The sequence below is a fragment of the Hemiscyllium ocellatum genome, chromosome 26 (assembly GCF_020745735.1).
Source record: "Hemiscyllium ocellatum isolate sHemOce1 chromosome 26, sHemOce1.pat.X.cur, whole genome shotgun sequence".
NCBI classification, from domain to species: domain Eukaryota; kingdom Metazoa; phylum Chordata; class Chondrichthyes; order Orectolobiformes; family Hemiscylliidae; genus Hemiscyllium; species Hemiscyllium ocellatum.
In genome coordinates, this window is record NC_083426.1 from 9,303,476 (window position 1) to 9,330,053 (window position 26,578).

Here is a 26,578-nt window from a genome sequence, read left to right on the forward strand (position 1 = left end):
CACAAACAATGTATTGGAGAAGGTTGTGTACATTGATCACAATCCACTTACATTCTGAGAATGCTTTAAAGACAAGTATGTGGGACTATTTCATTGGAATCTTATCTTGCAGACTTTATTTTAAAAATCACACATGTTGCAGGTCGTAAGAACGTAATTACAGATGCATTATCACGGATTTAACTGATAAAGTTTAGAAGAGGTTTGTATTTATGTAATGGTATATAGGAAAAAGTTAAGATTATCTGTATGTTAGGGTAATGTGTTTTAAAAAAAAATAAAAAATTAAGCAAGCTTTTCATTATGATAGTTTACTTTTTCTTAAGGAGGAGGTTGTTATGAACATGTAGGTGTACTGTACCATTAAGAAAGTTATTAGCTAGTAGAACTACCTGACAGAATCAAGTGTTCTGAAAAAAAAATAATGTAACATTTGGTCGAACAACTCAATTAGCTGGTTGCCTGAGACAAAAAAAAATTGAATTTGACCAATCAGTTTCAATTATAAAGCTCCAAAATACCAACCTCTTATCAAGTTTGAATTTAGTATATTGACAATCTTGAAAACCAATGACACAATCTGATGCTTTGGGAAATAAGACTGGGGAAAATTGAACAGTTGGGAGGAAAACTACCAAGCCAATGACATCTGCAAACTGCCCAGAGAATAGCTCTCTTAAAGTTACCTTTATCGATCAGTAACTTGCAAAGCAGAATCCCCAAGAAGAAGAAAAGATGACAGGAATACAGAGAAGAACCGATAGCTGCCCGGTTTTAAGATAAGAAGTTTAGTTTTGTAAATTCTATTCAGGAGTTTTATTAGGCTTGCATTATAGAAGGAAAGGTAAAAGATAGTTTAGAGGAAGGAGTTGTAAATAGTTGTTAGTTCATCATTCTCTGTTATACTTTAAGAAATAATGTTGTTTATTTTTACTTTAACTAGTTCATAGCCTATCGAATTTTCACAGATTACTGCATGGAATAGATCTTTTTCTGTGTTGCTGGCTTTAAATTAACAGAGGAGTTTACCTCATGTCATAACAGGGTACATGTTGTACAAGTCAATGGTTCGAAAAGGGTTAGTGTTGGAGATGACTTGGAGCTCCATACAGTCCAACAATGTCAGATAGACTTGGCTGGGAATAGGCGGAGGACTTTGTAGAATGAAAACTATATCTTAGTTATCGTCACAATAGCAGTGATTATGTTACTACAGTAACTCGTGCTAAATGCCAGAAATTAAATGTTGATTAACCAGAGTCCAGACATAGACCTTCACAGTTTTATTTCAATTTACTCATTAACAACTACAAAACCACTCACTATTTGTTCTCCACACTTGGTTAAATAACCTCCTCTCGCAACTTAAACCTTCCAGTCCAGTTATCATCTCAGTAAATCTTTCCTGCTCTCCTTCTAGTTTAGTAACATGTTTTCTATAGTAGGAGTAACCAGAACTGTATGCAGTGCTCCATATGTGGTCTTACCAATGTCTTATCAACTATTCACTTATTTGTGGGGTTTGGGGCTTGATAAGCGAAGTTTGTCACCTCTCACTAATTACAGGCTGCGTGGCTAACTCCTGTGAAACAATTTTGAGTAAAACTTGCATTTAATGCAGCACTTGATTGTCTGCATCAAACCACCTCAGCATTTTAAACAGCGATGAGTGTTTGATGTGCAGTGTCAGCTCTTCAAGAAGGTGAACGACAGATCCCTCACTAACCTTGAAGAATTTTGGGTCATCTTCTGTAGTGCAGGGTCATGGAAGCATCCATGGCAGCTATGCTGTGAGATGAAGAATCCTCCAACATAGAAAACCAGTTTGGTTTGTTTGCACTGTCTTTCCAGGGAGTGACATTGATTAAGGGAGCAAGAAAATTGCACTGTCTTCCCCCAGTGCTCGAGGCCACATGGGCAAACTATGGGGAGAGGGTCACCTTGACACTGAAGGTGGTAGCTGGCAGTGAAATCATGGAGAGAGACGCAGTGGCTCAATTTTCTGATCAAATCCTGCCATCAGGAAATTTTACTGGAGCTGCGATGGGATTGGGTAGGCTGCCTGTCACCAGGAGATGGGAAGCCAATTTGAAAATGCAAAGGCCCAGTTCAGGGGACCATTACACCAAGATGGTGGCATTATGCCAGTGATACGTTGTTAGTCTGTGGGAGGAGGTTCTCAGCTGATTGGAGGTGGTCTTCCAGGAATGTTGGGGTGTTTGGGGAGGGGGGGGTGGGGATGATGCGATGGAGGGGGCAAGGAAGTTGGGAGTGTATGGGGAAAGAGAGCCACGATCATCCTCCATGGCTGCAGTGATTTCCTCAGTCCCTCCGTTACTAGAACTTCTTTAACGTTTATTTTCAGGCCACTTCTTCAATGCTACCTTTTCTCACAGTTAAAAATCACACAACACCAAGTTATAGTCCAGCAGGTTTATTTGGAAGCACTAGCTTTTGAAGCACCACTCCTTCATCAGGTTACTAGTTCCAGGGTTCGGCCCTTTTTCAGTGTTGTCCTTTGAAGTTTTGATGTCGAGTTGTTCTGGTGTGGGATTCTCATACAGTTTTCTTTCTGTTAAAATTTGGTGTGACATTACTGACAATTCAATCGATTCTATCCTCCCCAATATTGATCTTGGTGCTCCGAAAGCTGGTACTTCTAAATAAACCTATTGGATATCACCTGGTGTTGTGTGATTTTTAACTTTGTCCAGCCCAGTCCAATGCTGGCTCCTCCACATCATTTCTTCACGGTGACCATTGCTCTTGGTGCTGTTCCTGAGGGTGCCAAGCAGACAGCTCTCTGATTGGGCTAGATGTTGTCAAGGGTGTTTTGTTGCTCATGATAGGGCAGCACCAACTGTAGTGGGCTAGAGCACAGGTTGACTAATGGTAACATCACCAGGCTCGTGAAACAAGATAACCTTCTGGAGGACTTTGTAGAATGAAAACTATATCTTAGTTATCATCACAATAGCAGTGATTATGTTACTACAGTAACTCGTGCTAAATGCCAGAAATTAAATGTTGATTAACCAGAGTCCAGACATAGACATTCGTAGTTTTATTTAAATTTACTCATTAACAACTACAAAACCACTCACTATTTGTTCTCCACACTTGGTTAAATAACCTCCTCTCGCAACTTAAACCTTCCAGTCCAGTTATCATCTCAGTAAATCTTTCCTCGTCTGGATAGCTGGTGGAATTTACATTCACTGAATGAATCTGGCAGGGAAAGCTAAACCCTGTCAATGGAGAGTGTGAGATTGATTATGCAGCATTAGTTATTGTAATAACCAAATGCAAATTATGACGACTTCCGAAATGTCTTTAAACAGAGTTTAGCTCAATTGGGATTGGGGAAATAGGAAGGGAATAGCCCTTCAGTAAAGGTTATAAATTAATGCAACCATGAAGATATCTCAAAATCAGCATGTGAAGAAATCAATTGTTGTTTAAAATCCTCTCTCTGCCATCTTTACCAGGTCTGGTCTACATGTGACTCTGAATACACAACACAGCTGGGGAAAAGGCTGAGGACCTGTAGAATTAAAACTATATCCTAGTTGTTATCTTAAATACCTGAGCAATACCACTTAGTTCAAGGGAAATTAGGGTTGGACAACAAATACTGGCTCTGCCAGAAACACTCCCTTAATATTAAAGGGAAAGGGTTGAAAACAAGTTAGCTGCTGGCTGTAAAATTACATAGAATGTAAAGCAATACAATACAGGAATAGGCTGTTTGGCCTATTATGTCTGTGCCAACCATGACCCCATTCTAAATTTGCCTGCATTTGGTCCGCATACCTCTATTCCCTGCCTGTTCCAGTGTCAGTCTCAATGTCTCTGAAACATTGCTATACTGTTTACTTCCACCATCACCCCCGGCAGCATCTTCCAGCACGTCCCACCCTCTGTGTAAAAACTTGCCTTGCACATCTCCTTTAAACTTTCCCCCTCTCTCACCTTAAACCTAAACTGGACACTTAGCTGAAAAGGAACAATGTGCAGTGCCATGACACTGAGTGAGATGTTCATTTGGAGAGCCAGCGCAGAAATGATTGGTAGAATGGCCTCCATCGGCTTTGCAACAAATCCACAAATCTGTGATTTCAAAGAAAGCACTAAATAATAAATGGAACACCAGTAAGTTAACTAAAGATTAAGCACAAGTCCTGTCAACTATCACAATTTATAACCTGCTTATTGCAACTTGACAGGCATTGGTTTTGACCAGGTGTCCAACAGTAACAAACCAACTGCTGGTGTTGGAGGATGGTTTGATATCTCTCACTCTCAATTATTGCTTCAGGTTTTGGGTAGTGAGCGAGCCAACCTACGAAGAGGCCTACTACAGATGACCCAATCCATTTCAACTAAGACTTTAAGAACCAGCTAATAAAGAACACCTTCATTCCATTGATCGAGGCATTGACGTGCGCATCTGTTATGGTTCTGTTCACCGAGCTGGGAATTTGTGTTGCAGATGTTTCGTCCCCTGTCTAGGTGACATCCTCAGTGCTTGGGAGCCTCCTGTGAAGCGCTTCTGTGATGTTTCCTCCGGCATTTATAGTGGTTTGAATCTGCCGCTTCCAGTTGTCAGTTCCAGCTGTCCGCTGTAGTGGCCGGTATATTGGGTCCAGGTCGATGTGTTTGTTGATAGAATCCATGGATGAGTGCCATGCCTGGCTGTTCTCTCTTTGGCTTGTCCTATAATAGTAGGATTTTGTACAATATGTTGGTTTTGCTCATGCTGGGTATTGGGTTCTTTGTCCTGGTGAGATAAATGTTCTTGATGAATGGTAACGTGAAATTGTTGGGGTATCCGTTTTTGGCGAATACATTGTAGAGGTGTTCTTCTTCCTCTTTTTGCAGTTCTGGTCTGCTGCAGTGTGTTGTGGCCTTTTTGAATCCCCGCAATTTCATCAACAGATGCCTCAGGGAAAGACAACGGAATGAGGACTTGCCGCAACCCAAAGGACTAGCCACACTAGCATACATCAGGAGCATTTCTGAACTGACAGCCAGACTACTGCGACCACTAGGACTCATAACAGCACACAAACCAACAGCCACTCTCAGACAACAACTCACCAGGACAAAGGACCCGATACCTAGCATGAGCAAAATCAACGTAGTGTACAAAATCCCATGCAAGGACTGCACAAAACACTACATAGGACAAACCGGAAGACAGCTAAATGATCCGTATCCATGAACACCAACTAGCCATGAAATGACACGACCAGCTATCCTTAGTAGCCACACATGCAGATGACAAGCAACATGAGTTTGACTGGGACAACACTACTATTATAGGACAAGCCAAACAGAGAACAGCCAGGGAATTCCTAGAGGCATGGCCCTCATCCACAGATTCTATCAATAAGCACATCGACCTGGACCCAATATACCGACCACTGCAGCGGACAGCTGGAACTGACAACTGGAAGTGGTAGATACAAATCGCTATAAATACCGGAGGAACCATCACAGAAGTGCTTCACAGGAGGGTCCCAAGCACTGAGGATGTCACCTAGACAGGGGGCAAAACATCTGCAACAAAAACTCCCAGCTCGGTGAACAGAACCACAACAACGAGCACCCAAGCTACAAATCTTCTCCCAAACTTTGAACATGTGCACCTCCCAGACTTCCCACTATTCTTGCTTGTCCAGTGACATTGTCTGAATAGTGTAATCATAGGCTTCACATAAAGGGTCCCCTGGTAATGCAGTGTTAATGTTACACCCCTGGACCAGGAGTTCAAAGTTTAAGTCCTACCTGCTTCAGCGGTGTTTACAGAAGAATGTTAATTCATTGGAAGCAGTTGAGAGAAGGTTTACTAGACTAATTAAAAACTGAAAGAACAGCTGATGCTGTAACTCAGAAGCAAAAATAGAAATTGTTGGAAAAGCTCAGCAGGTTTGACAGCACCCATGGAGGGAGATCAGAGGTAACATTTCAGGTTAAGTGACCCTTCATTCGAACGGTGTATTGTTCCCCTTAGTTGAAGGGTCAATAACAGAGGGGCACATTTTTAACACTCAAGGCTATGGACTTAGTGCAGGAGTGTAGATTTGGTGGCTCTGTAACTATTCTGAGATTTCTTGAACAAAGCAACCGAAAGATCTACAGATGTTGGAAATCAAAACAAAACAATACAGAAATTGCTGGAAAAACTCAGCAGGTGTGGCAGCATCTGTGGAGAGAAATCAGAGTTAATGTTTCGGGTCCGGTGACCCTTCCTCAGAACTGTGAGACATTAACTCTTAATTTCTCTCCACAAATCCTGCCAGACCTGCTGAGTTTTCCCACCAATTTCTGTTTCCATGTCTGGGATTTCTTGATTTCGTTATTGTAAAATAAGATGACATTGCATGATTTTTCAGAAAGAGAGCCATCCCAAAGTGACCTGGCCAATTTATATCCTGGAGCAAAAGGAAATGATCTGATCGCTATCATATTACTGTTTGTGTGGGAAGTTACTATGTGCAAATTGGCTGCCACGTTTCTTACAATGCAACATCGATGACATGTAATTTACTCCAAAGCCTGTTGCAACATCCAAATGTTGTGGAAGGTGTGATATTTATGCAAATTTTAATTTGGTTCCTGCTGTCTTTCTTTAAGAGTTCTTTAGTGAGTAACAAAACCAGCAGAACATTGCCTCTGAGGAATGAGGGAATGGTTGATAATAGGCCCAGGCAATGAAGCATAATCTTGACTGCAAAGTACCAGAAACAGCAACAAAACACAGAGGGTGGTGGGCAGGGAGAGGGTCATTGACAAATCCCCTCATTAGCCTGCTATTTCATCCCACACAGGGATCCAGTGACACCAACTCACAGGCTAATGCAGACAAATTGGAATGACTGAATTTACAGATCTGTGACTTGACCCCAGATAGTCTTTGGACAAAGAGATAATTATAGCAGTTAATTAACTCCTGTACAATGAAGCTGCAACATGCTAATGGATTCAGTATCCGAGTCAGAACCTGTGCAGAGAAAAATCCCTTCTAAGGCTCTTTATCTTGTTGCTGCTGCACTGATTTCCTGTGGTCAGAAGAGAATTGTGGATGAGGAAGGCCATTCAGTCCATTGTAGGATGGGAAATGCAGAGAAACCCACACATTTTTTCACAGAGATCACTGTCCCTCATGCTACCTTACAGTGCCAGGGACCCAGTTCGATTTCACCCTCCGGCAACAGTCTGTGTGGAGTTTGCACATTCTCGCCGTGTCTGCGTGGGTTTCCCCCGGGTCATCCAGTTTCCTTCTACCGTCCAAAGATGCGCAGGCTAGGTGGATTGGCCATGCTGAAATTGCCCATTGTGTCCAGGGGAGGTTAAGTGTATTAGAGGGTTTCAGGGATGAGGTAGGAGGTTGGGTTTGGATGGGATGGTCCTCAGATGGTCGGTGTGGAGTCAATGGGCCAAATGGCCTGTTTTCATACTGTAGGGATTCTATGATACTAAACTGGTAAAACAGTTAAGTGACATGATTCAATCTTGAGCTAAGAAGTGTAGGTTTATGGTACTCCTCAGTGTTACATAAGGTAACGGTCCAGAAAAAGTTAAGCCTCAGATCACATTGGCTCTAGCCATTCTGCTAGTGTCACACATGATCTATGAATGGAAACAAGGAATTCTATTACAGCTTTTGGAAGGAACAGATAGATCTGTACTAGCTTCCTAAGTTCTTAGGAATTCTGCCTGACCCAATGTAGTTACATCAGGAGGCATGATGAAAGGCTTATGCCCGAAACATCGATTCTCCTGCTCCTCAGGTGCTGCCTGACCTGCTGTGCTTTTCCAGCACCACACTCTTGACTCTGATCTCCAGCATTTGCAGTCCTCACTTTCTCTTCGTTGATTTAGGCACACGACTGCAGAATGAGCTAAATCAAGGAGAGGAGATCCCACTGCACATTAAATGAGTCTACCCATGATCTAATGTTTATACAAGTGAGCTTTCCCTTGAGAAACAGGGTAGGGTTCAGGAGATGGGCTTCTGGCTGATTTGGCCCTCACCTTGGTTCAGTTTAGCCTATGGATGATCAATTACCCTAGACTGCTGTCACATCTTTACCAAGAATGAGGAGTCAATCCTCTTACTTGCAGGCTTCAATGGGAAAAGTATCATTTATCAACTCCCCACACCCCCACCCCTCCTCACTGGAGCTATTTATTCAAGTGGCTATATAGAAAATGGAAAGAACTTGCATTTATTTCATTTCAAAAGTTTTAAAATTATTCATTCACTGGCTGTATGTGGGCATCACTGGCTGAGCCAGGATTTATTGCTCATCATAAGTTGCCCTTGAGAAGGTGGTGATGAGCACCTTTTTGAACCACTCCAGTCATAGAGTCATAGAGCACGGAAACAGACCCTTTGGTCCAACTCACCCATGCTGACCATGTTTCCAAAACTAAACTTGTCCCATTTGCCTAGGTTTGGCCCATATTCCTTTAAACCCTTCCTATTCATGTACCTGTCCAAAGTCATTTCAATGTTGTAAATGCACCTGTATCTACCACTTCCTCTGACAGTTCATTCTATACAGAAAATGTGTTGCTTCATTCCTGAAGAAGGGCTCATGCCAGAAACGTCAATTCTTCTGCTCCTTGGATGCTGCCTGACCTGCTGCGCTTTTCCAGCAACACATTTTCAGCTCTGATCTCCAGCATCTGCAGTCCACACTTTCTCCAGTTGATTCTATATACAAACCACGCTCTATGTGAAAAAGTTGCCCTTCAGGTCCCTTTTAAATCTTTCTTCTTTCACCTTAAAGTTATGCCGTCTAGTTTTGAACTTCCCCATCTTAGGGAAAACACGTTTGCTTTTTACCTTATCTATGCCCCTCATGATTTTATAAACCTCACTCCTCAACCTCCCACGTTCCAGGGAAACAAATCCCAGCTTATCAAACCACTTCCTATAACTCAAACCCTCCAGTCCTGGTAACGTCCTGGTAAATCTTTTCTGCACCCTGTCCAATTTAATAATATCCTTCCTATAGGAGGGCAACCAGAACAGTGCTCCAAAAGTCCATTTTCTATTGAGCACCCACAATTTGGCTGTTAAGGAGGCAGGTCCAGAATTTTCACCCAGTGACACTGAAGAAATAACGATATGTTTCCAAGTCAAGATAGTGAGTGACTTGGAGGGGAACTTGCTGGTGTAACTGCTGCCCTTATCCTTCCAATAGGCATAGATTTAAGGGGAAAGGCAGGAGGCCCAGAGGTAGATTGAAGGCAATTTACTTTTACCCAGAGGGTGCTTGGGAGTATTGAACTCACTGCCTGAAAGGGTGGCTGAATCAGAAACTCTTGTAACATTTAAGAGGTAATTACATGTTCACTTGCATTACCTTAGACTCTGGGCCTTTGTCAACAGCTGAAAAATGGTCTTGATGTAGTCAGGTCTTTGTTGACTGGTGCAGACATGGCTGACAAAATGGCCTCCTTCTGTGCAGTCGACATTTGTGAGGAGTTTTATCATTTGAATCCTGTCGGAGGTGGCTCAGAGGACGTGTTGATGGACAGGGGATTTGTGTTTCAACTGAAATCAAAGCAGACAAGCTCATATGGAGTTGCATGTGGTCAGTAGACTCTGGTGCAGTGCTGCCCTGTGTGAAGACAAATAGGAATTATTGCCACTGGTCACAGATGTCGCTCTGTCCTTGTAAATAAAACAGCTGAGGGTCCCTCTCTTCTCCCTCGGAGTCCTCTCTCTAGGCACTTCAGCCAATTGCCTTCTCTTTGCCTGCTTTGATCGTGCCCAGCAGATTGACAGCTCTGCTTCTGGCAGATGCCACTGCGCGGTGTAGGTGCATGTGACAGCGATGGATTGCAGCCTAGTTGCCTGTCACTGACAAGCTGTTACAGAGGCACCTAATGAGTAGCAAATGAAAGTTGCTGCAGTGATTTTCTAGGGTGACAGTTTGGATCTTTATTTCAAGGGGGCTGTGTGATATCAGAGTCCCCATTGTGTCAGATAGTGTGTGGGCCTTACAATGTTTTCCTGCTGCGCACTTTCATTTTAATTCACTTTTCTTCACCAGCACCAGCCTACCTTCCTGGTTAACCCCCTGTTGTTCAGTGGATAATGCAAAATTTCAGAGAACCCGTGAAGTAAGTCATCAGTTTGCATTCATGCACCACTTAGCTCTTTGACCGTGGCATCACATCTGAGACTAACCCTGTCCTTGCCAACCAGCTTAATGTTCTTGCCATTGACCGCAATCTTTAGCCGACATGAAATGGGGTCAACTGGAGTCACCGAACCTCACGGGTCAATCATTTCAGTGGGTGAAAGAATGTTTACAAACGTAGTTGGGAAGATCTTGTTTCACTTTATTCTTTGATGAGATATGGGTATCCAGCGTACTATGGTGGATACCCATATCTTTGGCTTTATTAGCAGAGTTGAAAATGTGTTGCTGGTTAAAGCACAGCAGGTTAGGCAGCATCCAAGGAATAGGAAATTCGACATTTCGGGCATAAGCCCTTCATCAGGAATATAGGCCTTTATTAGCAGAGGCCTATACTACAAGACCAAGGAGGCAATGTCTTATGTAAGAAACCTGTTAAGCCTCAGCTGGAGTATTGTGTACAGTTCTGGGCACCACATTAAAGGAGGCATCGGAATACTTCGGAACAAAAACATTTTACAAGAATGATTCAAGGGATGAGGAATTTCAGTGATGCGAATGAATGAAGACGTTGGAGCTGTTCTTCCTGAAGAGAAGGAGGCTAAGAGGAGATGTAATGAAGGCTTTCCAAACCATGACTGGGCTGTACAGAGTCGATCGGGAGAAATTATTCCTGGTTGTTAAAGGAAAAAGAACAAGAGGGAATGGATTGAAAGTGATTTGCAAAAGAATTAAGAGTGAAATGAGAAAGAATATTTTCTCACAGTGAGTGGTTAGGGTGCGCTGCCTGGTGGAGGAAGTTTCAATTGAGGTATTCAAAATGGCATTGGACATTTATTTAGATAAAAAGGATATGTAAGAATATGTGGAGAGAGCAGGAGATTGGCACTATGTAATGACATTTAGTTGAAGAGCTGGTGGAGACACGATGGGCTGAATAGCCTCCTTTTGCATTGTAATGCTTCTGTGATTCTATGACTTAATGCCCATCCTTAATTGCCTGTCAGTTGGAAAGGCCATTTCAGAGACAGTTCAACGTCATTCAAATCACTGTGGGCCAACTGAATGTCATGGCCAAACTGGGTAAGGATGTCATCATTCCTCCTCTGAAGGACATGAGGGAACTGGGTGTGTCTTGCATGAGGATCAGTTTTACACAATAACCAGGGAAGCAGGTGGTATTATCACTGGGCTGTTAATCCAGAGACCCAGATAACGTTCCTGGGGACCCAGGTTTGGGCAGACGGTAGAATTTGAATTCAGTACAAATCTGGAATTAAGAGACAAATGATAACCATGAGTTGATTATCAGGATAACCCCTTTAAGGAAGGAGGTCTGACCTACATGTGACTCCAGACCCACACTTGTGGGCGGCACGGTGGCACAGTGGTTAGCACTGCTGCCTCACAGCGCCGGAGACCCGAGTTCAATTCCCGACTCAGGCGACTGATTGTGTGGAGTTTGCACATTCTCCCCGTGTCTGTGTGGGTTTCCTCCGGGTGCTCCGGTTTCCTCCCACAGTCCAAAGATGTGCAGGTTAAGTGAATTGGCCATGCTAAATTGCCCGTAGCGTTAGGTAAAGGGGTAAATGTAGGGGTATGGGTGGGTTGCGCTTCGGCGGGTCGGTGTGGACTTGTTGGGCTGAAGGGCCTGTTTCCACACTGTAAGTAATCTAATCTAATCTAATGAGGTTGACTGTAAACTGGATTGGGAAGTAAGAGGTGACCTAGCCAGCAATGTTGTCATCCAGTGAATAAAAGAAAAATGGGACACCTGTTTTTATTAATCAAGGCATTGAACACATGAGCAATGAGATTATGATGGAGTTGCATCTAACAATAGTTAGGCCCCAGCCGGAGTACTGTGTGCAGTTCTGGTCACCACACTATAGGAAGGATGTGATTGCACTAGAGAGAGTGCAAAGGAGATTCACCACTGGGCCGGAGCGATTCAGTTATGAAGAGACACTAGATAGGTTGGGATTCTCATTCCTACAGTAGAGGAGGCTGAGGGGTATCCGACTGAGGGGTACAAGTTCTGAGGAACACAGACAGCACAGACAGGGAGAAACGTCTCCCCTTGGTAGTGTGGTCAATAATCAGAATGTCAGTTTTGAGGGTGTTTGAGGCAATTTCTTTTCACCCAGAGGATGTGGCATTTTTGAGCTCACTGCATATAACGTTGGTAGAGGTGGAAACTCTCAACACATTCAGAGCCTACGCAGATGAGCACTCGAAAGGCCATGGCCTACAAGGCTATGGACCAAGTGCTGGAAAATGGGCTTAGAATAGAGAGATAGTTGATGGGTGGCATTGACACATTGGACCAAAGGGGTGTTTTTCCCAGCTATGAAAGATTCCCATGTCTGGGTGCTCCTTTGTGCCTTTCTTTAGTACACTGCTACCTAGAATGGGCAGGTTGTTTATGAGGGCTGGTTGAACAGTTTGGGCTAATTTCCACAGGAGTTTAGAACAGCAAGAGGTGACTTGGTTGAAGTGGATAATAGAGTCTAGATTAGAGTGGTGCTGAAAAAGCACAACAGCTCAGGCAGCATCCGAGAAGCAGGAAAATCAACGTTTCAGGCAAAAGCCCTTCATCAAGAATAGAGGCAGGGAGAGGTAATTGAGAGGGGTTGGGGGGGAGGTGGAGAGAAAGTAGCATAGAGTACAATAGGTGAATGGGGGTGGGGATGAAGGTGATAGGTCAGAAAGGAGGGTGGAGTGGATAGGTGGAATGGAAGGTAGACAGGTAGGACAGGTCATGGGGACAGTGCTGAGTTGGAAGGTTGGAGAATTTCGGACCTATCACCTCCATCCCCATCCCCATTCACCAATTGTATGCTTTGCTACCTTCCCCCACCCTCTTCCCTGACCTATCACCTTCATTCCCACCCCCATTCACCTATTGTACTCTATGCTTCTTTCTCCCCACCCCCACCCCCCTGTCATTTATCTCTCCACCCTGCCTTTATTCCTGATGAAGGGCTTTTGCCCGAAACGTCGATTTTCCTGCTCCTCAGATGCTGCCTGACCTGCTGTGCTTTTCCAGCACCACTCTAATCTAGACTCTGGTTTCCAGCATCTGCAGTCCTTGTTTTTACCTAATGAAGTGGATAATATCCTAAACGGTCTTGACAAGGTGATTAGGGAAATGGATGCTTCCTCAATTGAATTGAATTTATTGTCATGTGTACCAAGGCACAGTGAAAAGCTTTGTCTTACGAGCAATACAGGCAGATCACAGAGTTAAGTAGCATAGATGTGTAAGTAATAGGTAAGCAGTGGTAAAAACAAATACACAGGTACAGGCGAATGTTAAGAGTTTGTGAGTCCATTCAGTATTCTAACAACAGTAGGGTAGAAACTGTTATGAAATTTGCTGATGCATGTGTTCAGGCTAGCTCTCAATGCCAGCAAAATCAAGGAACTCATTATTTTCTTTCGGTGGGATGTTACTCCTGCCCCTTTACACATTAACAGCACAGAGGTGGAACAAGAAAATTTGGCATGATGGTGCCTCTTGGGTGTCAACTCTGAGCTAATGGGCATTGTTGCAAAATTAGGATTCGTCCTTTGAGAGATGAGTGGAATATTTCTCTCTTTCTAAGACTGGGGCAGATAGATCATTGTTAGGCAGGGAAAGCAAAGGATAGAGAGGCGAATGCCAATGTGGAATTTCAAACACAAATACCAACAGGGTGGTGGCAGTACTGTGATAATGTCACTGGACTAATCGTCTAAGAATCTTAGAGAAATGTCCTAGAGACATGGGCTCAAAACCCAATATAGTAAATGGAGGCAATTGTGTTAAAAGCTGCCTCAATGTGACCATGTAACCATGGGCTGGTCTTTGCAAACACCATCACTAACATCCTAAATCTTCTGCCCTTACCCAGCCTGGCCTACATGTGACTCCCCATATGGTTGCCTCTGAACAACAAATGTTGACCCAACCAGTGACATCCACATCCTGTAAACAGTTTGCAACAAAAATGTCATGATCTTATTAAATAGCTGAGCAGGTGACGTGAGTGTACTTTTGCCCCCATGTTGTATGTTCACACTGTTGTCTCTGAGCCAGAAGGTTGTGGGAGCACATAATCAGAGAACTAGACTACATGATGCTGTGGAATTGCTGCACTATCCCAAGTTTGGATTTAGATATAAATCTCAAGGCAATGTAAAGGATCGGTGTACAGCCCACAGAGGAGCTCTCCCTATTGTCTGCGCCAAGAATTACTCCTTAAACAAATAAATAAAAATTGAATCATTACCTCATTGTTCAAATAGGATGCTATATTTCCTACATCTGTAACAACATTCAAATTACTTTATTAAGTGTGAAGTGCTGAGGGAGAAACAAAGGTCACAAAATGTGTAATATAAATGTACGTTCACTTTAGTCTCTTGTTTTGTGTGCTGCATCATTCACTGAACAGACAGAAATGTCTATTGCTTTCAGCCCTGGAAGCCCTTGAAAGCTTCAGTCTTTGGGGGAAGCAAATGTAAGTGAAGTTTGTAAAACTGGGACACTTTTGATAAAATGGCAGTTTACGAATAGCTCCACCACCTGAGGATTTAAATGACTTCAAGCACATGCTGTGAATGTCTTCATATATCAGTTCTTTACTTCAGGGGCAGATACAAGGACTGTGCACTCTGTCCAATTAGTTAGAGCTGTTCTCTCCTGCTTTGAGATCGAGTAATCGTTCTGAGCATTAGCTTTTCTCTCTGCCCTAAAGCTCTCAAGCTCTGTTTAACTTTCCAGAGGCACAGAGCTAATTCCTGAAATTGAGATTGCCACAGATGTAGCAAACTAGAAAGTCACTGAAACAGATTATCTGGTCATCCCCTTATTTTGGGACTTTGTTTTTATTCATTCACGGGACATGGATATCGCTGGATGGCACAGTGTTCATTGCATATCCCTAATCAACCTAAAGATGCTGCTTGCTTGAAACACTGCTGTCCATGTGATGTAGCTAAACCCACAATGTCATTAGGGACAGAGTTCCAGGATTTTGATCCAGCAACACTGAAGGAGTGATGATACATTCCATGACTTGGAGGTGCCAGTGTTTAACTGGGGTGGACAAAGTCAGAAATCACACGACAACAGGTTATCGTCCACAGGTTGATTTGAAATCACGAGCTGTCGGAGCGCTACGCCTTCATCAGGTGACACATTTACAAATCATAACGGTGAGTGGTTCAGAGGGGGTCTTGCAGGTGGGAGTGTTCGCGTGTAACTACTGTCCTTTTCTTTCTAGATAGAAGTGGTTGTACATTGTCTATCAATCCCTGTTGAATCTCTGTAGTGCATCTTCTAAATGGTTTACATATTTTTCTCTCTAAACTTGTTTGGCGTTGTTAAAAAATGAAAATTATCTGATTGTTTCTAATCATCCTGATGGATAATTTCAGATGCCTCGAATATCCTTCCAGACTCACTCAAATATCTTCTTAAACTCCCCCTCTCTCTTACACACCCACACTTAAATTTACATGTGGAATGTCTCATTTATAATCCACAATTTACAAAAAGGAGTGATTTATGCTGTTTGTTTTTATACTTGCTCACATGCGAATTCTCACCATTTCCTTGCTTCAACTGGCTGTAAATCTGACCCACTGGTTCTGGCACTACCTTCTTTTGTGCTATCACTAGAGGCATTTCTTTGCCCTTTTTAGCTTTGCCCTTTTCCCTTTGCCCTATGCCCTCAATCTCAATGCCTGGCCTCTTATCACTCATTACTCACTTCCCCACACATCTCGGCTGCACTTGTAAGTGCCTCAGTTTCTGACCTCACACAGAACAGAACCCTCTGAAAACCCGGATAATTATTGTTCAGTGTCATAAAAAATTCATGGCAAGGAAATAGGCCTCAGCATCCTTTGTAAGGCAGGCCGTCACATCATGAGGTGTCTGCATGTGACTAGCAGCGCTCTATCCTTCAGTCCTCATACATCTACAGTTGTAAGCCGGCAACATAGCAGCCTGGAAAATAAATCTGGTGTCAGAATTAATCAAATGCACTCAATTTCCTGACAGTGATGGGCATGAGCATAATTTTACTGAAGCTTCAAACTTTAAAGGTCTTCCAGGAAATTTGCAAAGATAAGGACCATAAACAAGGGAGATCCAATTGTACAAAAGCAACATGTTAAACAGAGAAAGCAAATCTCCCTGAGTGATGGAAAGTAATCAGACAAAATCATCAGGAAATCGGTTGATGGGCCATCTATTAACATAAAACTCCATAGGGATAGTGCCATAAAACAGGAGAATTAAGAGGCATTGCAGAGTTCTGTAATCGAGATAGCTTAACCAAGCAATGTTATTAATCATTGCTCACCTTGTCGCTGTTAAGTGGAATTTTGCCCTCCCCAGAGGTGTTAATGGGCAACCACTTAGCATATTGCACATTTTTCCAGATGCGCAGAGAAGGAGAAGGATCCTACTGGGAGAGCTGTGCGTGCAAACACTTTTTTTTTGTGAATTTTGCAGGAATTATTAATCCTTGTTATTTTCATGATAATGGAAGGGTTTATCCACAAGCTGCAGGATCAGTAAGGATGGCTTCCAGTTCATCTTATTTTTAGCATTGCAGGGTCTTTGCCTGTTTTTTTTTGCCTAAAATGCAAATGGTTGTTTGGCAGATAATTAATGTTTGGAACTCTGTTGTAAAAGGTTGATGGAGGTGTGCAGGTTCACCCATCTCACTGAAGTGTCATCAATTAGTAACAGTCTTGATTCCATGTCATGGAGAGTCACTGAAAAAGGCCCTTCAGCCTATCGAGTGTGAACTATTGATTAGATTAGATTCCTACAGTATGGAAACAGGCCTTTCGGCCAAACAAGTCCACATCAACCCTCCAATGAGTAACCCACCCAGACTCATTCCCCTTGACTAATGCACCTATCACTACGGGCAATTTAGCATGGCCAATTCACCTGATCTGCACATTGTTGGCTTGTGGGAGGCAAACCGGATCACCTGGAGGAAACCCACGCAGACACGGGGAGAATGTGCAAACTCCACACAGACAGTCCCCAAGGCAGGAATTGAACCCGAGTCCCTAGCGCTGTGAGGCAGCAGTGCTACCCACTGAGCAACCAGTCAGAAACAACCAGGTAGGAGAAAGTCAGGACTGCAGATGCTGGAGATCAGTGTCAAGAGTGTGGTGCTAGAAAAGCACAGCCAGTCAGGCAGCATCCGAGGAGCAGGAGAGTCAATGTTTCAAGCATAAGCTCTTCGTCGGGAATGAGGATAACTATTCTTGTCCCATTTTCTAGCACTTGGCCCATAGGAGAAAGTGAGGACTGCAGATGCTGGAGATCAGAGTCGAGAGGGTGTTGCTGGGAAAGCATAGCAGGTCAAGCAGCATCCGAAGGGCAGGAGAATCAACGTTTCGGGCATAAGACCTTCATCAGGCTTCCTCAAGATGAAGGTCTTCTGAAGTTTGGGAGAAGATTTGTAGCTCTGGTGCTCGTTGTTGTGGTTCTGTTCGCCGAGCTGGGAATTTGTGTTGCAAACGTTTCGTCCCCTGTCTAGGTGACATCCTCAATGCTTGGGAGCCTCCTGTGAAGTGCTTCTGTGATGTTTCCTTCGGCATTTATACTGGTTTGTCTCTGCCACTTCTGGTTGTCAGTTCCAGCTGTCCGCTGCAGTGGCCGGTATATTGGACATGCAAGGACTGCACAAAACACTACATAGGACAAACAGGAAGACAGCTAATGATCCGTATCCATGAACACCAACTAGCCACGAAACAACATGACCAGCTATCCTTAGTAGCCACACACGCAGATGACAAGCAATATGAATTCGACTGAGACAGCACTACTATTATAGGACAAGCCAAACAGAGAACGGCCAGGGAACTCCTAGAGGCATGGCACTCATCCACAGATTCTATCAACAAACACATCGACCTGGACCCAATATACCGGCCACTGCAGCGGACAGCTGGAACTGACAACCGGAAGCGGCAGAGACAGACCACTATAAATGGGGGAGGAAACATCACAGAAGCACTTCACAGGAGGCTCCCAAGCACTGAGGATGTCAGCTAGACAGGGGACGAAACGTTTGCAACACAAATTCCCAGCTCGGCAAACAGAACCACAACAATGAAGGTCTTCTACCTGAAACAGTGACTCTCCTGCTCCTCGGATGCTGCCTGACCTGCTGTGTTTTCCCAGCAACACACTCTCGAGTACTTCAATGTCCATTCACTCTGTGGTTGAACCTCAATTATGGATCAATGGCAGTGATGCAATATGGAATCATCTCAGCGTGACAAATATCTCAGCTCCAGGGAGTTTAAAGCTCACGTTCCCTGAAACATGTCTCGTACTGGGTGTGAAATCCTCTTTACTATAGACTGTAGACCTGCCTCCTGAAACCTGCCATGGGTTTCTCTTCTGCAAGGTCCATGCAAGTTCAGCTCCAACCATTGTCCAACCATTGTTATCTATGTATGCAGCTTATTTAAATAAGCTGAAGATATTTCACACCTCTACTGTCTGCCGAGTCATAGCGAGACATATCAGTATCCACCAATTACACTATGCTGTATGATGGATCCTCACCACAGCTCAACTTGGTGAAAGATGCATCTAGTCAATTTGCTGCCACCATACTCCTTCCTGGTGGAGATCTATAGGAGATCCTGTTACAGGAAAACCGCTTGGTGCCCAAGAAGGAGAGACTCTTGTTTCAAACAAGACACAGTTTATCACATGATAACAACTAAGTACAAGCAGATTGGAGTGATAATGGTCTTATTACAAAGTGGCACTGTCTGGCTTCAAGTCTTACCTGTTCCAGAGATGTGTGATAGCATGCCTAAACAGAGAGATTAAAAGCAATTTCATTGGTGTGATAAACATTGTTATTGAGACCCTAAAGCTATGTTTTACTCCTTTGATGTTCAAAATTATTCTCCTGCCTGAAGGCATATGATCTTCCTGTCTTTTTTAGTTTGTAGTATTTGTAATCGTGGACTGAAGTGAGAAAAGAGCTGTTTTAATAACAAGGATTGTTGGAGGATTGTTTTGAAGACAAGTCAGCTGATACTCCTTGTACACACTGTTTATACAGTGACTTGTTTGAGTATTGGTTAAAGTGATAGCTGTAGATGAATTAGAGCTGACGGGTTGTGAACAGAAGGATCTTTGGTTGGTAAATGTAACTGGTAACCAATTATTGATGACAAAGGCTTCAACCTGCCAGCAACTATGTGATTGCTTCTCAGGAACTTGAACAGCTTGGGACTGTCCACAAGATATAGAAAAGCCTTTGAACTTCCACCAACACAGGAGTTTGCTTTGCTTTCCTGATTAAAAGCTACTTTAAGCCTGAATAAAACCAGTTTATTGTTCCTCCAGCAGTTGTTGTAATCTGTGACTTTTAATTAATAAATCAGACAGCTTTCAGAAAAGAATAAGCCACTCCATGCTTCAAGAACATCAGTGGAAGTATTCAGAAAAGGAAGACTGAAAAGAAGAGTTCTGATCAGTGCAAGACATATTTCAATAGATTCTGTGGGCATAGATTACTGCTTCCCCAGCTTTCCCTCCATACATAACACCCAGGTTTCTTTGTGTGTGTGTGTGTGTGTGTGTGTGTGTGTGTGTGTGTGTGTGTGTGTGTGTGTGTGTGTGTGTGTGTGTATGCCTTGGGCAACTGACTGTGTGGAGTTTGCACATTCTCCCCGTGTCTGCATGGGTTTCCTCCGGGTGCTCCGGTTTCCTCCACAGTCCAAAGATGTGCAGGTTAGGTGAATTGGCTAGGCTAAATTGCCCGTCGTGTTAGGTGAAGGGGTAAATATAGGGGTATGGGTCTGGGTGGGTTGTTCTTTGGAGATCGGTGTGGACTTGTTGGGCTGAAGGCCCTGTTTCCACACTGTAGGGAATCTAATCTAAAAAAGTATGTATGTGCATGCATGTGGGTCTATGTGTGTGCATGTGCATATGTGCAGATATGCACGTGTGTGTGCAGATGCATGTTTATGTTCATGAGTGTGTGTACATGCATGTGCATTTGTGTTTGCTGATGTGCATGTGTGAATGCATGAGCATGTGTTATTGTATGTTCATGTGTGTTTGCATGTGTGTATGAATGTGACAGTGCACATAAGGGGGCTTTTATAAGACATTTAGAGTTTTAATCAGTGAAGTTACAGACTGATGGTTCATAATTATTTACCTGTAGCTAGAGTCTAATTACTTTAGTGAATAGTCATGAATGTTAAGGACAGAAACCTGGTCCCTGCTTTCCATCAACCCCTGTCTAAGAGACAAATAGGTCAATGACTTTTACATGCTTTTCCAAATTTTTGACTTTTGTGATGAATTTGGGAACACCGGGGTCTAGGTATTAAGATCAGTGGTTCATAACTCTGTCAACATATTGGACAGCGCTTAGTACGTTCCTCAGTATTAACCCTTACACATTTATATAGCAATTAGTAAAGGACTAATGAGAGAATGCAAAGTTAGAACAGTGTTGCCAATTTGAAGTTCCTGACTAATGGCTGGTGTGGCTCCAGCACCACTTCGAGCAATAGCAGAAATTGAAGTTTTAAGAATTCCTTGATGGGATGTGGGTGTCACTGGCTGAGGCAGCATTTATTGCCAATCAGTAATTACCCAGAGGTCAGTTAAGCATGAACCAAATTGCTGTGGGTCTAGAGTGGCCGTACATCACCCAAAAATTGCAGAACTATTTGCACGCACAACTTACATTTTTATAGCACCTGTCACATATTACATTGTTTCACTATTACATTGTTTGCTTTGCACACAGCCTATTGTTAGCCACAAACAGTCTCCATTAATAACTATTGTCCCTCCCGGCCTAATCATTATCCACTCCTTTGTCTATGCAACTGTTCTCTCTCTTTGGGCTCTATCCCCAGCTAATGTTTGCTCCTTTGCCCCTTCCCCGACCACATTTTCTGCATTAAAAAAAAACATTTTCCTTAGTTTTAAGGAAGCGTCATTGGACTCAAAATGCTAACTCTGATTTCTGTCTGCAGGTGTTGCCAGACCTGCTGAGCATTTCTAGCAATTACTGTCTTTGCTTCTCATTCCCAGTATCTGCAGTTCTTTTGGTTTCGAATCAGGCAAAAATTGATGCTGGGTTGGTATTTTTAAATCTCTCTGCATCTCAATTTGGCCTCTTGGACCTCTCTATAACCTTCACGTCACCTCACCTTCATGGTGGCCAAGACCTTCAACAGGCTAATGCTTTGCGCTCTGAGACTCCCTTCCTAAATCTCCCTGCTTCTCCATCTTTCTGTTCAAATCTATCTTTCTGACCAAGCTTTTGATCTCTTGTCCATGCCTTGATATCAACTTTCTGTCTGATTACATACACAGTACAAGGAAGCATACTTTGCACATGTGCATTTATTTTACAAATACCTATTATCCTTCTGTAACCAAAGATTTGATGCACTCATAATGAATAAGAATCACATACTATCTGCTAATCAGTTGATTGTTTTACCAATAAACGCACTAAATAGGTTAAAGCTCATATGCATATGCCATGCAAATGACCATTGAGGGCACATGATCAATGACTGTGCCTGTTACTCAGCTTTCATTTACTTATCAAAAATGCAATTAGCCTCATCTAAATTCCCAATGAGCCACATATGGCTAATGACTAGTGAGAAAGCCACTCATTTAGTTTAATCTCCGGAACAATCAAACTTCAGGTTGGGAAAAAAAAATTCTTCATAGAGTGTTGTCAGATTGCAAAATTTTCTGCCACAAAATAGTCATCGAGTCATAGAGCTATACAGCATGGAAACAGACCCTTCGGTCCAACTCGTCCATGCCGACCCCATATCCTAAATTAATATAGTCCCATTTGCCAGCATTTGCCCCATATCCCTCTAAACCCTTCCTATTCATGTACCCATCCAAACGCCATTTAAATGCTGTAATTGTACCAGCCTCCACCACTTCCTCTGGCAGCTCATTTCATACACACACCATCCTCTGTGCGAAAAAGTTGCCCCTTAGGTCTCTTCTAAATTTTCCCCTCACACCCTAAACCTATGCTATTTAGTTCCTGACTCCCCCAAATGAGGTAAAAGACCCTGTCTCTTTACCCTATCTATACCCCTCATGATTTTATAAACCTCTATAAGGTCACCCGTTAGCCTCTGATGCTCCAGGGAAAACAGCCCCAGCCTATTCCTGCTAATGAACTCCCCCCATCTCCCTGCACGTTCTCCTCTCTTCCTCTCACTTCCCGCCCTGCATCTCATCCCCACCTTCTCTTCTACTTTTTGCAACTTTATGTCTGTCCCCTATACTGCCAATTGTCCTTGTTGACCTCTCACTGAATTGCTGCCTGAGTTCCTGAACATATCGAGATGGCTCAGTGAAGGCATCTTGTTGTTGCAGTGAAGTGATGTGTGAGCATCAAAACCTGGAGCCTTGTGGTTGGGGTAGAGGGCAGCCATTAAATCTCTGTCCTATGTTCATCCAAGGAGCTGCTCAGTAGTCTATGGGGGAGGATAGACCACAAATAAATCTCAGCTAAAGAGGCTCTAGACCTTATAGAGCCATAGAGATGTACAGCACGGAAACAGACCCTTCAGTCCATCTCGTCCATGCTGATCAGATATCCTATATTAATCTAGTCCCATTTGCCAGCACTTGGTCCATATCCCTCTAAACCCTTCCTATTCATATACCCATCCAGATGCCTCTTAAGTGTTGTAATTGTACCAGCCTCCACCACTTCCTCAGGAAGCTCATTCCATACATACACCACCCTTTGCATGAAAAAGTGTCCCCCTAGGTCCCTTTTAGAATCTTTCCCTCTCACCTTAGACCTATGCCCTCTAATTTTGGACACCCTACCCCAGGGAAAAAGACCTTGACTCTGAGTCTGGAGGGTTTGAGCTACAAGGAGAGGCTGAATTGTGTGGGACTTTTTTCCCTGGAGCATCAGATGCTGAGGTGTGGCCTTACAGAGGTTTATAACATCATGAGGGACATGAGTAGGGTGAATAGCCAAGATTTTTCTTTGAGGGTGGGGGAGTCCAAATGCTGACAAATGGGATTAGGTCAGGTTGGGATATCTGGTCAGTGTGGATGAGTTCGACTGAAGGGTCTGCCTCTGTGCTTTATGACTCTGTGAGTATACAACTCTAAGACTTGTGAACGGACTCAAGAATGGAACCTGGTGGCAAACTGGGAGCTGTCTGTAAATAGATTAATTTATTCTATTTCATCTTTCCTTTTGCACAATAAATTTTTGTTTTATTGTTTTAAGAAAGGTCTACAGCATTGTGTGCACGTGTTTCTCTGAAAATCCACTTGAATATAAAAAAATCTATCAAGCCAGAGTTCGGTATGGGATCTGACTTGTTCAGGAGTAACATTGTAACACTGATTCCACTGGCTGAATGTCAATAATTGCAGGACACAGATTAAAGGCTATTAGCAAACCTACTGGAGGGTAGGGGGTGAAACTTTGTAATCTGTAGCCAACTGTTTTGCTCTGAACGTGTTGCCTAAAAAGGATGTTGGGAAGATTTAAATCCTAGGAATTAAATCCTGCATCATCAGAGATAACTATCAGGGGGTCCTGAACAGTGATAGGGAAAAACTATGTGATGTACAAAATCACAGTGATAATCACTTAAGATAGTGCTCAGAAATGGGAACACTAACTTATCATTTACACCTCATTTGCCCAGACACAGAACCTGACTGTAACTTCCCCACCCCACTTCTCTCCCAGGACATATTATCTAAAAATTTCTTAAACCTTGGTTGAACCACACTTAGAATCATGCACAATTCTGATCCCCAGAGTTCATTGCGGTATTGGTAAGGAAGTACTTATTTTAGAGTTTGCATTTTGAACTAGTGACATGTGGCATTTGTCTTTGTGAATGAGGGGGTTTAGCAACTAATATGTCAGTGTTTCTGGAGCATTGATGCTTTCTCAGAATAAAGAAGTCAGAAAATAGAGATCTTTTCCCTGGGATGGGGGAATCCAGAACTAGAGGGCATAGGTTTAAGGTGAGAGGGGAAAGGGACATAAAGGGCAACATTTTCATGCAGAGGGTGGTACATGTTTGTGTGTGTGTGTGTGTGTGTGTGTGTGTGTGTGTGTGTGTGTGTGTGTGTGTGTGTGTGTGTGTGTGTGTGTGTGTGTGTGTGTGTGTGGACAAGCTGCCAAAGGAAGTGGTGGAGGTGGGTACAATTACAACATTTTAAAAGACATCTGGATGGGTATACGAATAGGAAGGGTTTAGAGGGAAATGGGCCAAATATTGGCATATGGTACTAGATTACTATAGAATATCTGGTCGGCATGGATGAATTGGACCAAAAGGTCAGTTTCTATGCTGTACATCTATATGACTCTATAGTTCACAAGAATACCAGAATCGGGACGGTATCTCAGGGAAGTGGGGGAGATCTGGAGCATTCATAAACCAGTCAAGTGGGTTCAGCATCAACTTGAAAGTGCTGTGAACACCCCCCAATGGCAGGTAGTAAGAGTGGAAAGTAAGCTGAGTCCACCAGGTGGTGGAGCCTCCACCTACATTATTCATGGTTTCAGACTGCAACATGCAATTTAAGTGCATGTTGCCATAGCAACTCGGACTCCTTGTGGTGGAGGGTGGCGTTCCCAGTTCCCTCACATGACTGAGCAGCAGGTAACGATCAGATTGGTGCCAATAGAATGGGGTTCAATTCCTTTTCTAGACAGTTTGAATTCGGGATCTGTCTCATCACCCAGTCTGCGGTAAGGATAGAAACACTGTCAGTCAGGCCTATCGTCAGGCAGAGAACTGAGATAGAAAATCAAGAAAGGCTCAACAGGCTACATGTGTATTGATTTATGGGATCTGGATTTTGCTGGCTGGGTCAACATATCTTACCCATTTGTGATTAGTGATGTGCTGCCTTCTTGAACCACTGCAGTACATGGGCCACAAAGTCATTAGGAAGAGAGTTCCAGGATTTTGACCCTGTGACAGAGAAGGTATGGCGATACGTTTCTAAGTCAGGATGGTGAGTTCTTCCTTTGAAAAAGAGAATGCTGAGGGGTGACCTGATAAAGATCGTGAGGATGTTGGATGGGGATCGACGTAGAGAAGATGTTCCGTTTGTGGGGATGTTTGATATTAAAGGATATTGAATCTCAGAAAAAATTCAGCAGAAACTTCCTTACTTTGAGAAGAATGTGGAACTGACTACCTCAAAGTGATGAGTGTAAATGAGGGGGAAGACAGATAAGCACAATAGAGAGAGAGGAATAAAATGATGTGTTGAGGAGATTAGTTGGAGGAGAATGAGGCATATGGAGTACATGACTACCAGCATGGAAGTGTGGGATAGAATGATCGTTTTCTATTCTGCTGGATTTCACTTGTATGGAATGTTGATTTATTTTTGAAGAATTTAGTAAAACGTGGTTTGCAGTCGAATTGGTTCTTTAAAAATGCTGTTAAATTCTGAAGCAGTCACGTCCATGCAGACAGGCACCGTGCTGTTTGTTTTCTCTAAGGGCCCAAGCAACTCCTATTCATCAGAGATTGGACATCTTGCTGTTCACATTGCTTTGCATTAGTAAACTGAGCAGCCCTGTGAGTGATAGCTTTCTATATTTAACTGTACCTCTGACGCTCATCAATAACTGCTCTCCCCCAGATAGGCTTCCAGATACAAAACCTCTGCTCATGCCTTTTGCTGAAAGCAGTTAATATTCATTGCGGTATCCTCTTGGTTATAATGGCGTTATTTTACATGAAATACAGAGCATGTTTTCTTTTTAAAATCTTGTTCTGCTGGCTCAGTGTGTAGAGTTAAGCTCACCTCCGAGCCTGAAATAAACATGTTCAAATCCCACTACCGACGCTTTGCATACGAGGTCAATGCTGATGAACCCAGTGCTTCACTGAGGGAGCGCTGTACTGTCAAAAGTGTTGTGTCCCATATAAGACATTAAACTGGCATCCTGCCTGGTCTGTCAGGTGAATTTAACAGATCCCACAGTGGCTACTTTGAAGAGGAGCAGGAAATTCTCCCAGGCATCCTGGGCCGATATTTGTTCCTGAAACAACACCACAAAATCTGGTCTTTATCATAATGTTCACTCTGAGATACTTTACTGCAGAGATTGGCTGCTGTCTTTCCTGTGCTCTAACAGAGACACTTTAAAATACTAAAAAATAAAGCATGGATGCTGGATATCTGAAAACAAATGCAGAAAGTTGCTGGAGAAACTCAGCAGATCTGGCAGCAGCTGCAGAGAGAAAGTTAATACTTTGAGTCCGGTGATGCTTCTTCACATGCGATTCCATTCCAACAGCAATGTGATTGATTCTGAACTGCCCTCTGAAGTGACACAGAAAGCCATTCA